The sequence below is a fragment of the Dasypus novemcinctus genome, chromosome 27 (assembly GCF_030445035.2).
Source record: "Dasypus novemcinctus isolate mDasNov1 chromosome 27, mDasNov1.1.hap2, whole genome shotgun sequence".
Lineage (NCBI taxonomy): Eukaryota > Metazoa > Chordata > Mammalia > Cingulata > Dasypodidae > Dasypus > Dasypus novemcinctus.
Window position 1 is genome coordinate 12,821,555 of NC_080699.1, and position 15,142 is coordinate 12,836,696.

The window sequence follows — 15,142 nt, forward strand, 5'->3', positions numbered from 1 at the left end:
GAATTATCATTTAAAAATCCATACTCAATGGATTATATCCTAAGTAGAAGTCTCATGTCCTCTATTTAGAGTTACCCTTGAGGATGATCTGAGGGAAAAACATGGAAGGAATTTAGGGTCCAAAGAGGAGGAACATAAGACACATAAAACAGTTGAATCTGCTTTTAGAGGAAGCTTCCACATAGAATTGCTCTATTGCTTCTCCTTTGCCTTTGGCTGAAATCAGTCCATGTAATTTACATATTCATGTTTTCTTCTGCCTAGTTTACTCCATCCCATAGGTTCCCTCCCTGTGGATCCGTTAGACGGCAAAGCAATCTAGGCTGCACATGGCTTGGTTTGCTATTAATATTTCTACCTTTATCATCCCCTTGAAGGTTTCCCCAGCCTCAAAAACACTATACAAAAACAGGGTCAAAATACTTCCAATATTTTTGGGAGCTTACAATAAAGGCTAAAAATTGAGGTCGTCAAGGTAAGAGGTCAGTTTGACAAATAACTTCTCAATATCAATGTGAAATGAAAAAGAAGTGGGAAAACTCAAGTGGAAAATAGTGCCTTTATTCAGAAAGAATTTCACATTAATTTTGGCTTCATAGATTTGCTGTTCAAGGCAAGCTAAGTCACCCATGAAGATAAAAACCCAGCTCATCGTACATTGTCATTTTATAAAATGACCCTTCAACTTGTTGTATTCACTAATAACAGTGCCAATCAGAAGTGGTAATAATATCCATCCAGTTCTCTAGTATGGAAGAGAGAAAACAAGATAAATGATATTTAACTTCTGCTCCAAACGCTCCATTGAAACTGCTCTCAGTATTATTTAAACCAGTATCTACTCTATACATTATTTTTTTCTTACTTAACCTTGATTATTATTTTCCCCTTGAAAATTGGACACTGCCGACTCTCTCTTTCTCCTAAAACTCTCTCCTATCTTGGATTAGGAAAACTCTGCCCTCCTGGTTTGATTACTTTCTCTCTGAAAATTCCCTCTTACTTCCTTCACTGAAACTTTCTCCTACGCCAAATCTTTCTATCATCAAAACTGTATTATAACTAAAACTTTCTGTCATGCACAAATTAAATGTATGTCCCTTCAATGGCAGTGTTCCTTGTTGCAATTATTTTCTTAATTAGGGGTTTCTTATTTAAAACTAAAATCAGAGAAAATGTAAATTCCTCAAATCTACATCAACTGAATTCCAAAATTCCACAAATGCCACTGAAGAAATTCCACTGTTTCTGAGGTTGAATTGCTGTATCTTCAAAGAACTTACATCTTCTATGGATGGAAGAGAAAAAGAGAATTGTGTCTAACTTGCATTTTTTCCAACACTGAAAATGCCATAACAATTATTAAATAATAAACACAGATACATAAAGTTAACACATTAAGCTTATGTTATGCTTTCAGTACGAGAATCCCAAAGAATCACTCAAAGAAAATAATAATTCACAAAAGACAACACTCTAAAAAACTTCTTTGTGTACAGCATCCTATCAACTAGAAATCCATGCTGCTTTAAAAAGCACTTCTGCGCCTTAAAGTACAATGATGGTTAATTCTCAAATAACAGCCCTAACGCCCACCAAGATGCTAAAGTGATTTTTGTATCACTAAAGTAAAACCGAACTATTTTTAATATTGGACTCAAATAATGTACATAGCAATTCTGTGTAAACCACAATATTCCATTAACCAATAAAATATTTTTATTGTCACAAATGTTAAACTGCAGAAGAACCGAAAAGAAGAAAAACTTCTTACTGTGCGAAAAATTAAAACCAGGGAAAGATCACTCCAACTTTTGTGAATATTCTATGATTCAATAGCCAAGTCTACCATTTGAAATCCTACCTCAAAACTGAGAAAGCACGAGAAATCAGTTCAGGTCAATTGGCATAGTTTTCACACGCAGGGTCTGCCTAGGATTGACACAAACCCGTCCTTGGAATAAATCATTTGAAACATATAGACAAGGCTCATCTCCTCATATCACAAGATGCTGCGACAGCTTGACACTTGGCTTTATAAGAATACGTTTCCTCCAGTGGCAAAACTCAAAACAGAGCCGCTTTCATGAACAGTTGAGTTAAAAGTTAGAATTTTAAACTGCTGCTAATTTACCACCTTATAAAAAACGAATGTCCTAAATGCTGTTGACCTTTAGCTCTAAACGAAAGAGCCTATATTCATGACATGGGATCTGCTATCCCATCCCCCCTCTTCTGTGCTCTCCTGAAGGCCACGAGCGTCGCCCTATTTGTGTCGGCACAATGCTGTACGCCCGGAGACCAGGCCTCATTCACGACACGAAGCATTCATCAAAGTAGACTTGATGTATATGACTAAGCTTCTAAGACTATGATTGTGCATATTTAAGGATACCAAGACAGAAAGACATCTTTCTTCTCCTGGGCCCATGCAGATATGATGGGCCACCCAGAGGCACTCCAGATGCCCTGCAGAGGGGTGGAAGAGGCGACACCTGAGTCTCCATTTGAATGGCGTGCTGAAGAAAAATTAGGTGTTCAAAATGCAAATAAGGAAGGGAAGAGTACACCAGAAGAGGGACAGTGATGGTCTCCTGATGAAACATGGAGGCGGGGGAGCCCAGCATATTCGGGAAAATTCAAGTAGCAACCTCATATATGGGCTGGGGGTGGGGGTGGACGATGAGCTGTTAATTAAGCATCAGTGTAGCAGTGGGACTTGAGGGTGCCAAGACTGGGCTGAAGACACCAGCAGAAAGATGACGCGATGACTAGGAAAGGATCTACTGACCTGAATCAGGCAGGCCCAGGAAGTACGTAGAAAAGAGAGCCAAGCAGTGTGCCAAACACTTCCCATAGATTATTTAATCCTTTTAAAATCCCTATGAAGGAGGTATTTTTATCATCTTCATTTTACAGGTGAGGACAGTTAGGAAACTTATGCAAGTTCACATAGAACTATATGGCAAAGTCAAACCTTGAAGGGAATGACACTAAATCTTGAGTAATGGTGATGGTAGCAAAAGAGTAAAAACTCTGCTTAGGGAAGAAACCAGGTATGTCTTGCTAGTCATCGAATCAGCAGTGGCTGGCATTCTGTTTGGCACTTAGCAGGTGCTCAATAAATATTGGCTGTATGTTGAATAAATTAATGTATCATTGAAGTCAATAGAAGGGAGTTTCAAGGAGGCCTCAACAGCTGTCAAATAACACAAAGTTCAAGTAAGATAAGGACAGGAAACTGTCTAATGGATTTGTCAGATCTTTGGGCACCTATGCCATAGCATTTCAGTGGAGGAGGGCAGGAGACTGATTGTAATGGGTTGAGAAGTATATTGCAGGCGAGGAAGCGGAAGTTTTAGTTGTCAGTTGAGTCAATAGTATTCTCTGAAGGCTACAATTACTCATTATTTTTAAAGTGTCAAATATATGACCTGCATTTGGAAAGGGAAATGTTGCCTTCCCTGAGCATCGAGTAAGTAGATAGAGGTCACCAAATAGATGGCACTGATTGGGATGCTGGGTCTTCTGGGGCAAGTGTATTATAATAATAAAAGTGGGAAATTAGTGTTGTTCTAGGTCCAGAGACCATTGCAATCACTCAGCAAGGGCATCGGTCTCCACTAATACGAGGAAATAAAAAAGCAGGGAGTACGCGTTCAAGTTGTTTCAACTCCAGCCAAGGGAAAAAATACCTCCAGCTTCCCGTTTCTCTAAGCTATGAGCACTTCATAATTATTTCCTGATTAACTCCCTAGGCTTCATCCACCTAACAGCTAAGTAATGCAACTGAAGCATAACTATATGTTCAGTCTTAACTGTAAAAGAGATTTCAATATTTTAAGAAGATGATCTTCTGAAAGAAAAATTATTTTATCTAGCAAGACTGTAAAGCTTTGTCAACTAAGTTTGAAACACAATGACACTTTTCTAAAACTAATATTTTAGTGCCATGCCAATCTACAAAGAAATCTCAGAAATGTTTTCCAATGGTCAGAGAGGTGTAAGAGTAAATATTATAAATACCTAAAGACAAACAAAGGAGAAAAGCTGAAAGAAATCCCACGGCCCAAAAAGTAATTTTAAGGAAAATTGCTTCTAATCTTACTTATCAATATAGTCTCAATCAAATCTTTGCTGGGATAAGGTAAAACCTTTGTGGTTTCAGAGTACTTTAGAGTTCAGGAAGTAAAAATGTTGAGATAATAGTGAAAAGAAATATCCCTATCAATTTTACTTTTAATGGAAAGAGTAAAACAATGGTTTTCTACCATTTTAAAAGAATATTATCCCCTTCAGTACTCCTCACATTACTGCATTCACAGCATCTCGGTCCCACTCCACAAAAGGATATAGCATGCCGTCTATTTACTTTTAAGTTAGGTGAGCTTATGTTAGCTGTCCTTAATATTTATTTTAATTTTACAATATACTTACTGATAACAGAATACATTCAGATTTTAAAAACCAAGGTTTTCATATATTTGAGCTAACAAAGAATTTTCTAAGCCTAGCAAGAGGAGAAACTCCAATATATTTAGGATTAATTCTTGAATTCTCAAAGGAATAGGTATTATTGGAAGCATAGCACATGCTTCAGGCACAAAATGATTTGTGATGGTTAAGTCTACAGTTTGTAATTCTGAAAATTTGCTAAGATATTCTTTAAAATACATAGGGTATACATTTTAATAATGAGAAGGGTCCTAATAGAGATGAAGCCAAATCCCATGAGTACTCTGGAATAAATTTTCACCTAGAAACGATATCTAAAAAGCGGTGGAAGATAAAATCACACCCCCATAATATCAGTTCTTACTTTTTCCTTTCAAATTGCAAAGCATATTTCTGGATCTTTCTTTAAAAATGGCAACTAGCCCCTTGTATGATAGATATTATCTGATCCTTCTGTTTAAGGACAACTTATGAAGAGTACACCCTCTAAAGGCAAGATGGCCCAGACTAAGAAAAAGAAACCAATGGTAGAAGGACAGTATGAAATATATGAGAAGAAATTTTCCCTGAACTGTGTAAAATAAAAAATAAAAAACAAAAACCTGAAAAGGCACAAGTTCCTGCCAGCTTTCTGGGGAGGAAAAGAAAGAACTGTATTTCTCTTCTGTGACACTGGCAGCTAGATGATGGTGGAATAACATTTACAGAAGGCTGAGAGAACTGAAATGTACAAATTTATTACCCAGCCAAGATATCTGAAAAAGAATCTGAGGCTAAATTGCTCAGGAAAACACCTGAGGAAAATAGAGAACATTTGAACAACAAATGAATCGCAGCGGAAGAGTCCAGGCAGCAGAAGATGAGGAAAACCAGAAACAGCAGTCAGTGAGGAGCTTGCAACGCGTGTACACACAAACGCAATTTATGTATATATAATGGACAAATGGATGTGACAGAGTACCTGGAAATATATAATATAAATGTTAAATAAAGATTACCAAAATAGAGGGAAATTACTGCAAAGCAAATTTTAATCATAAACCAGAGTCAAGAAATTTTAGCAAAACCCAGAGGGTGGGGACAGGGGAGAAACACAGGAGGACACCAGGAGGAGAAAAGTACAAACATTATAAAGGTCTCACCTAATGAGATCTGAGTAAGTAGGGAAAATAGCTGTTTTATCAGAGAAACAAGTGGCACTTGGCTTTAAAATAATGAAGACACATGGGTCTAATTTCAGTAGCAGGAAAAGGGAAAAATAATAATGAAATGGGAATGAAGAGTAGAACTTAAAAAGTTTAAAAAAATGATTGAGGGGAGCAGGTATTACTCAGTGGTTTAAGCACCTGCTTTCCATGTAAGAGGTCCTGGGTTCAACCCCAGATACCTCCTGAAAAAAAAATTGAGAGTCAAACTGAACAAAAAAGAAACAAAGCAGCAGAAAGAAGGATAAGAAACAATGTAAAATAATTATCATAAAGCAAGTTGGAAAAGGAAAATCAATAAATTATGTATTACACTAAATATAAACAAATACTTCCATTAAATGGCAGAAACTCTCTTTCCAGCTTTAAGAATTATACTTATCAAAGGTGATTTAAAAATTAAAAGATTGAAAATAAAAAGATAAGCAAAGAATTCTAAGAAACTGCAAGAAAAAAATAAGGTAAAAAGGGAGGGGTAATAGTAATACCAAACAAAAGAGAATTAAAGGTAAAAGTGCTAAACAGGTTAAAGGGGCACATTATACAACAAAATCACAATTTACAAAGAAAATCTAAGAGCCATAAACCTGGATACACCAAACGACATAGCAGCTAAACATAAAGCAAAATAACAAGGAATTGATTGATAAAGGCAATGGGATTCCTTTTTTGAAAAATGAGAATGTACTATAATTGTAGAGACGGTTGCACAACTCTAGGAATGTAGTAAAATTCACTGAATTGCAAACTTTAAAAGGATGAATTTTATGGCATGTGAATTTATGTCTCAATATAGCTATGTATTTATAAATATATGTTAAAAACTCAGGAATGAAAGATGAGCTTGATACAGTTATAATTATGGTAGGAAACTTTAATATACCGTGTCAGGATAAGATAGATGTAGTAGACAAAAAGGCGAAACTACAGAGAAATTAAATAAAAATATAAACAAAAAAACAATTAGAATAAAAGAAAAACTTCATAAAAATTAAATTGTACTGGAAAACTAATGTGCTATTTTCAGAATCAAAGAGATCAAAGATAAAAAGGGTGAAGTCATAGATACGTTAAATACCAACAACAAAATATAATTAAAAACAAGTCAGAGAAAATGAAAGAAAAATAAACAAAATGAATAACAAAAGCAACAGACTCAAGTATATATGTATATTATACATATGCCTAGATGTATATATACATGTATGTATATATGTATTACATACATATGGAGAAATTACAAAAATTGTGTACTTGGACACAAAAACACTGTAACTTATTTTTAAGTAAAGATTTTGCAGATCACGTGTTTTCTGATAAATTTTAAAATAATAATAAGCACTTAAAAATAACAAGATTGACCAAAAATATTATCTATTTCTAATTTAAGGAACACATTCTCTTGGATTACAGAAAATCAAAATTGAAATTACAACTTCTGGAAAACAGTGAAAAAGAGACTACTTCATAGGAAATCCTACGAGGCACAACAAAAGCTGTCCACAAAGGAAAGTGTATGCTGTACATATTTTCAGCAAGAAAAATCTTAAAAGCCTCCATATTAAGAAAATTCTGTTGAGTTTAAAAATCAAGCAAACCAACAAAAAACTAGGAAGTGGGAATTAATAGATAAAAGCTGAAATTAAGAAAGAAAAAAATGGAAAATTAGGAATGAGAAATAAGACAGAGGTACATATTGAGAGGAAAAAGGAATTAAAAAAGAACCAAACAACTAAGGACAGCACTCAAAAATTTACTGAGGCGACGACAGCACAACTGTGAGGAAAGTAAGAGCCACTGAGCGCACATTTTGGATGATTGTTCAAGGCATGGGAATGTATAACACAGTGAACCATGTGATATAAGATGTATTGTGGTTAACAGTACAAACCGGAAAGCATTCTTTCATGAAGTATAACAAATGTACAATATTAATAAATGATGGTGTTAGTAATAGGGGGTGTATGGAAAAATATACCAAATATAAGCTAAGACCATAGTTGCTAGTTATATTTTGATGATGTTCTTTCACAATCTGTAACAACAAGACAAGGTATTCATGGAGGGGTGATGTATGGGGATTCTTCACATTACACGACTGTTCTGTAAACTCAAAACTTCTCTAAAAAAAAAAAATTTCTTTAAGGAACCATGCAATTTTTGCTGATGAATGTGTAAACACAATGTAAATAGATAATTTTCTGAAAAATTCTTACCAAAACTGACCCCAGAAGAAATGGACAATCTGAGTTCTGACCAGCCTTTTTTGAAAAAACAGGTAATTCCAAAATTAGTTTAAAAATCCCAGGGCATAAGAAAAAAACTTAAATCCTCAATCCTTTTAATTAAGCCCACAAAACTTTAATAACAAAACTTGATATAGCACAAAAATAAGACCAATCTCACTTATGGATACTTGCTAAAAGAGCAGGAAACAGAATCCAGCAAGTTTAAAAGAATGACATACCACAACCAAATAGCTTATATCATAAGTGAAAAGGTGGTTCAATAGTAGAAACTTAATCAGCATAAATTACTACATTTATAAAATTAAATAGAAAATATGATCAAATCAGTAGATTTTGAAAATCAATTGATAAAATTCAACACATGGTCTAAATAAAAATTCAAGTAAAATGTAAATTGAAAGAAATAGCTTAAATATAATAAAGACTGTTTGCCAAAAACAAAAAGCAAAATTTGTTATAAATGATGAGATACTAAACATTGCAAACAAACAAAAAAAAACATTTCAAATAAAATCAGAAATTAGACAGGTATGTTTGCTATCACCAGTGTTACTTAACATTATTTTGGAGGTTTTTCTAGCAAATGCTGGAAGATTTGAAAATGAAATAATGAGCAGAAGCGTTGGAAAGAAAAGTAAATTGCTGATGCCAGATGTATACTGAGAAAACCTAGAAAGTCTTTAAACGTTTAGGCTTTTTCTTTCCTTTCCCTTTTTTATGGTGCTCAAAACATAACAAATATTTTGCATTAAAAACACCTACTAGAATTAATACAAAAATTTGGTAAGCATCTGAATTCAAGAATACTGAAAGATTCAATGGGTTTACTCTATCTTAGTAATAACAAGCTAGAAGTAGAAATGTGAAAATATTCTACTCAAAAGTGCAATAAAAATCATAATTTCATAGGAATATATTTCTTAAGAAAGGCATAGAACTTATATCAAGAAAATTATAAAATTTAAACACAAGAGTTGGAAAATGGAAAAATATTCCACATTCTAGGATGGAAAGACCTTATATCATAAACTTATATCATAAAGTTATCTCAAAATTAATATACAACCTTAATGCATTTCCAAGTATAATGCAATTATTCTTTTGCAAGTCTTGTCAATAGAATAATTTTAAGGATTTTATGGAAGAACAAATGTCTAGGATAGCCCCAAAATAATTGAATAGTTAGACCTACTGGAAAGGAACTTTGCCTTACCAGATATTAGAATAAATAAAATGCACTATAGTTAAAATAATTTTATCTTTAATTTTATATTTTTACATAATTAAAATAAGGACATTATTGAATCAGAATAGAGAGTTCAGAAATAAATCCAAGCATATGAGAAATTTTAAAATATCAAAAAATAGTATTTCGATTCAAGAGGATAGGGACAATTTATTTAATAAATGATGCTAGCCATCAGGGGGAAAAATTAAACTAAATTCCACCGCATACCACAAACAAAAAATTCCACATCAGTTAAAACCTTAAAATGCAGAAGACAAAACAATAAATATTTTACAAGAAAATCTAGAAGACTGTGTCTAGGTCTTAACCAAAACAGGCAAACAAACCAAAAAAGAAACAAAGACATATTTGATTTTGTATGATATAATGCTCAGTTAAAATTTTCAAAATAATGTACAGAATACAATTTCATTTTAGTAAAAATGTAAGAATATATCACTTGTGTGTGGGTGTGCGTTTGCATGATGCAGCTCTTCTGACTTTCTATTAGTCACTCTATGCCAAAAAACCACGACTTTGTTTTAAGCCACCGTGATTAAACCCAGAATTGTTTCTACAGTCTCCCAACTAATTTTCTGTTTGCTCCCAGTCTCTCTCCTTCCATTCTCCATACACGGTTTGTAAATCCTAAACCCACCACGTCCTCTCCCTGTTTAGAACTCTCCAGGGCCGAGCCCTTGCCCTCAATGTGAAGTCCAGGCTCCCGGGCTCATGAGCCTTTGCTTGCGCCCGTGCTCCCCTCTCCCCACCACCCCACTTCACGTCTACACAGCAGCCATCAGGAACCACTGGGGGCTTCCTGGCCCTGCTCGACCCACAGCCTCTCTCACCGACAGGCTTCTGTATATACTGAATAGTTTTTCCCTAGTCTCTTTAAAACTACAATTCTGTTCTCCCCCTACCCCACTTAGCCAGATATCAGCTTAGACTCATCTCACAGACCTTCTCTCCTCAATGTTCCAGGTGATCCAGAAGGTGTTCCTTGAACTCCAAGAGTAGGTGAGATGCCTCAACTTTTTAGGATTCCAAAGCTCTGTGTGATGACGCTGTCTTAGTGCTTATTGCACAACACCCTCATAGCTGACACCCCTCAACCAGACTTAACCTCTCTGAAGTCACCTGCTATGGGCCTTCATTATTTTTTTCAAGTGAGAACACCTTCTCTGTATTGGCCTCTGTGCTCGGCACTGGGGAAACAATGGTGACCAAAATATTCATAGAAATGGTCCTTACCCTTATGGGCTTCTGAGGAAGAGTACAGAGTAACTACACACATGATCCTATAACTGTACAAATAAATACACGTGATAGAGGCTATGGAGATCTGGTGTAGACCGCCATGAGCACATCAGGGCCTGATGTAATCTACTGGGTTAAAGAAGCTTCCTTTAAAAAGTGACACATCTGGGGAAGCGGATGTGGCTCAAGTCATTGGGCCCCATCTACCAAACAGGAGGTCCAGGGTTCAATTCCCGGGGCCTCCTGGTGAAGGCAAGCTGGCCCACGTGGTGGGCTGGCCCAAGTGGAGAGAGACCACACAGGGGTGCTGGCTCACACAGAATGCTGGCCCGTGCGGGGAGGTGATGCAGCAAGATGATGCAATTAAAAGAGACACAGAGGAGATACAATAGAGACACAGCAGAACTGGTTGCTGAGGTGATGGAAGAGATTGAGCACATCTCTCCCGCTCCGGAAGGTCCCAGGATCAGGTCCCAGTGTTGCCTAAAGAGAAGACAAGCAGACACAGAAGAACACATGGCAAATTGGCCACAGAGAGCAGACAGAGAGCGCACAGCAACAGGGGGTAGGGGGAGATAAATAAATAGATAAATAGATAACTAGTGACATGTCTGAAGGATGAGTAGGGCCAAATAGGCAGCCAGGAAGATGCAGGCAGAGGAGGAAGACAGACCCCTCCAGAAAGAAGGGACAATATGAGCAAAGGCCCTGGAGCAGAAACCAGCATGAAATGAGGACCATGACTGTAACCTAAACTGTGGCAAGCTATTTTGTCTGTAGTAAATTTTTTAATGAATAGGTAAAAGAATAAATTAATGAATGCACAAATACAGCTGTCTGGCTAATCACATACTGATACATAATATCTATGTATATATATTGTATATGATGCACATTAATAACACATGTAGTAGATACACTCATACGTATAAATGCAGGCATGCATTATCCCAGCTAGAGTCCATACACATAAAAGACCATACACCTGGCATAAAAGCTTCTCACATCAGTTCCTCTTACATGAAATGGACCTCCTCTACCTCTACTGCTTTCTTGTCTCCTTCCAAATCATAACTCATAATATCTTCCAAATCACACAAACTCGGTGTTTTTCCAAATGTATACCCTTGCCTTTCATAACTATTTTAAACAGTTCCTTAGAGCTGCCTTTAATGTATTTTGAATTTGTTCTTTTAAAACATAAGATAAGACAGAGGAATAAGGAGAGCTATTTTTAGGTACTTGAAGGACTTCTGAGAGGAGGTAGATTTGCTCCAATCATCACCAAATGGGTGTATGTGTGTAGTTTTTCCAGCTGCTGTTTTCACTCTGATACCCTGCTGGCAGACCTTTTTACACAGCTTGAGCAAGTTACACAGAAGGATGAATTCAATAAGTCTGGAACTCTAGTATTGCATGGATTCTTGTTCCTTCACCAACAGCAAACCCCAGGTGAGTACTGAAAAAGGGACAGGCTCAGGACAGCCCAGGTAGAACGAGGCTGTCTTCCAGGGCCCTGGGCTGGGCTGGCTACCTCTTAAAAGGGTTCATCACATTTCCCAGCCTTCCTGTAGAAGACACAAAGCCAGCAGCGCAGCAGCAGCGTGCTGCAGATTCAAAGACACAGATGAGCCCAGTAGAAAGAGATGCTGCACAGAACCTGTATCTACACACCTGGCTCTTGCTTCTGATGTGAAATCTGTCTCACCGTGAAAACCAGGAGTGGCTCACAGGCTTTGGACTCTTCCTTCAAATACTTACCCACAGCATTCCCCACTCCTGCACTTTTTACCAATCTTTTACCTGCCTCTTGACGTCAAGAGGCAGGTAAAAGATTGGTAAATCTGGGAAGCAGATTTGGCTCAATCGATAGAGCATCTGCCTAGCACATGGAAGGTCCAGGGTTCAAACCCAGGACCTCCAACCTGTGTGGAGCTGGCCCACGTGCAGTGCTGATGCGCACAAGGAGTGCCATGCCACACAGGGGTGTCCCCCGTGTAGGGGAGCCCCACATGCAAGGAGTGCACCCAGTAAGGAGAGCCGCCCTGTGCAAAGAAAGCGGAGCCTGCCCAGGAGTGGTGCAGCAAGATGCCACAACAAAAAGAGACACAGATTCCTGGTGCTGCTGACAAGAATGCAAGCCAACAAAGAAGAGCACACAGTAAATGGACACAGAGCAGACAAGAGGGGGGAGCAGGGGAATAAATAAAAAATAAATCTTTAAAAAAAAAAAAAGATTGCTAAATCCATGCACATGCATGGATTCTGGCTTCTACCGGTGATGACTGGGCCTGGTTCAAGTTGGAAGCTGTACTAGGGGCAGCAGGAGAGCAGGATTTCCAAATGCGAGGCTCCACAGAAGGCTTGCTCAGGGCTGTTCAATGTTGACCATTTTACAATTGCCAAGTTGTAACTCACTCTCAACTGCTCCCACCAAGTCTTGGGAGCTACACTGCTGTCCATGCAGTGTGGGAAAGAAAGAAAATTGATGGGAATCTGATTTTTTTACAACATTCCCACTGAATTAGGTAATAAAAACTTAGTCAAAGACTTAAAATGTGTCTTTTTTAAGTCTTTAAACACATCAGATTCTGAGTGGCAGAACTTAGTGTCACATGTCCACAATTTAGCTATTCCAGTAAGCATTTACAGCATTCATAAACAAGCAGTTCAAAGACGGTTAAACTTCTGAAAGATGATAACTTGTGATTATGGGTGAATTTGTTGAAAAGAGAATTTGCGGCTACACCATTTTGCACAACATTGGCCGTGAAGTCAGCTAGCACTAGAATCCCCTGGTCACCCAGCCTAACCTCCCTCACAACACACCATTCCTGGGAGTCACCCTCCTCTACATTAAACACAACGCAGCGGTGAGGAGCTCACCAAGCTTGCTCTTCCAACACTGAATATCTTTCATTATCACAAAGCTACTTCCTTCTTGCACTGAGGCAAATCTGTTCCCATAATGTTAGCCCACTGGTTTTAATCTATCTTCTGGGATGATTGGAACAACTCTACCTCCTTCTTCTCACAGAAGTCCTTCAAAGTGCCTAAAATTAGCTCTCCTTTTCTCCTTTATCTTATCTCATGTTCTAAGAGAACTAATTCAAAACACATTAAAGGCAGCTCAAAAGAACTGTTTAAAATAGATGTAAAGAGCAAGGGTACATTAGGAAAAAACACACATTGCATGTACGATTTGAAGTATGAGCTATGATTTGGAAGGAAACAAGAAAGCAGTAGAGTTAGAGGAGGTCCATTTCAAGTAAGAGGAACTGGGATGAGAAGCTTTAATGCCAGCCATATGGTCTTTTATGTACATGGGCTCTAGCCTGGGAAACTAGTTGTCTGGATTTACTTCTCCTCACAAGAGTGTACACTTCAAACAGTTTTCCAGTATCATATTTGATTTATTGCCCTGATCCATTCACATTTTACACTCAATTCCCTTTTTTTTTTTAAAGATTTATTTTTTTATTTATTTCTCTCCCCTTCCCACCCTCCCAAGTTGTCTGCTCTCTATGTCCATTTGCTGTGTGTTCTTCTGTGACCGCTTCTATCCTTATCAGCGGCACCGGGAATCTATGTCTCTTTTTGTGTCAGCTCTCCGTGTGTGCAGCGCCATTCCTAGGCAGGCTGCACTTTCTTTCGCACTGGGCGGCTCTCCTTACGGGGGCGCACTCCTTGTGCGTGGGGCTCCCCTATGCTGGGGACACCCCTGCGTGGCATGGCACTCCTTGCACGCATCAGCACTGCGCATGGGCCAGCTCCACCCGGGTCAAGGAGGCCCAGGGTTCGAACTGCGGACCTCCCATGTGGTAGGTGGATGCCCTATGCATTGGGCCAAGTCCGCTTCCCTCAGTTCCCTTTTGATCATGCATATATAAGGTGCTGAACTGGTCAAGGAAGCAATTTAGGACTTTGAAATGAATATCAGTGATGCATGAATGGATTGAACTTATAACCAAAGTCTCAGCATCAGGGGTGAAAGCACCCTAGGAACTGCTGAAGCTACATCCCCAAACAGAGCACTCTTCACATTTGTTACAGTCTCTTTGTGGATCTGACAGGAACACTGAGCTCTGTCATTCCTACAAACATATTCCACAAATACAACATATGGGAAAGCACATGCAACAATTAGCAAAAATGATCATCTTTTAAAACGGGGTGAGAAGGGAAGCTGAGTTCTTCTTGTGTTATTATAAAGGAAACCACAATCTGGTTGGTTTCATAATTCATTTGGTGAAAGAGTTATTCTTATGAATTCTTTCACTTTTTGTAACACAGCTGCATTCATTTTCCTCTGTTTCCTTCCAGCTTTTGTACATACCCATACATGTTTGTTTTCGCAGAGTTGGACTCAAAATGTTCATAATGTATACAAACAATTGGAGTTTGGCTTTCTAGCTTTATTTTGTTTCATGTAATATTTCAGCAGTACTGGATGATAGAAGAACTGGTAATTGTTGGCTCTGAGCTGAGGCCTGCTCTGAGAACTGCCCACAGCTGAAGAGAACCTCCTTGGGGTAGAGAAATGGGTGGAGAGGGTGGGGAGGGCAGAGGTACAAAGGTTCAGCCTCCTTGCCTCAATGGAGCATAACCCTAAAGAGACCAGCTCATAGATCAATGTCTCCTTCTGCCCAATTCCAGATCCTTCACTTCCTCACAGACCTTGATCCTGAGTGCACTGCCCAGTATCGCTCTCCACCACAGATCTCCATCTTAGAGCCTGTTTCCTG

General features: G+C 38.0%; 1 protein-coding gene across 1 annotated transcript in view; it reads right to left on the bottom strand.

The window, feature by feature from the left end:
* The window catches only part of GUCY1A2 (guanylate cyclase 1 soluble subunit alpha 2), a 332,065-nt gene that overhangs the window by 258,423 nt on the left and 58,500 nt on the right, over nucleotides 1-15,142 (bottom strand). The window lies entirely within an intron of this gene.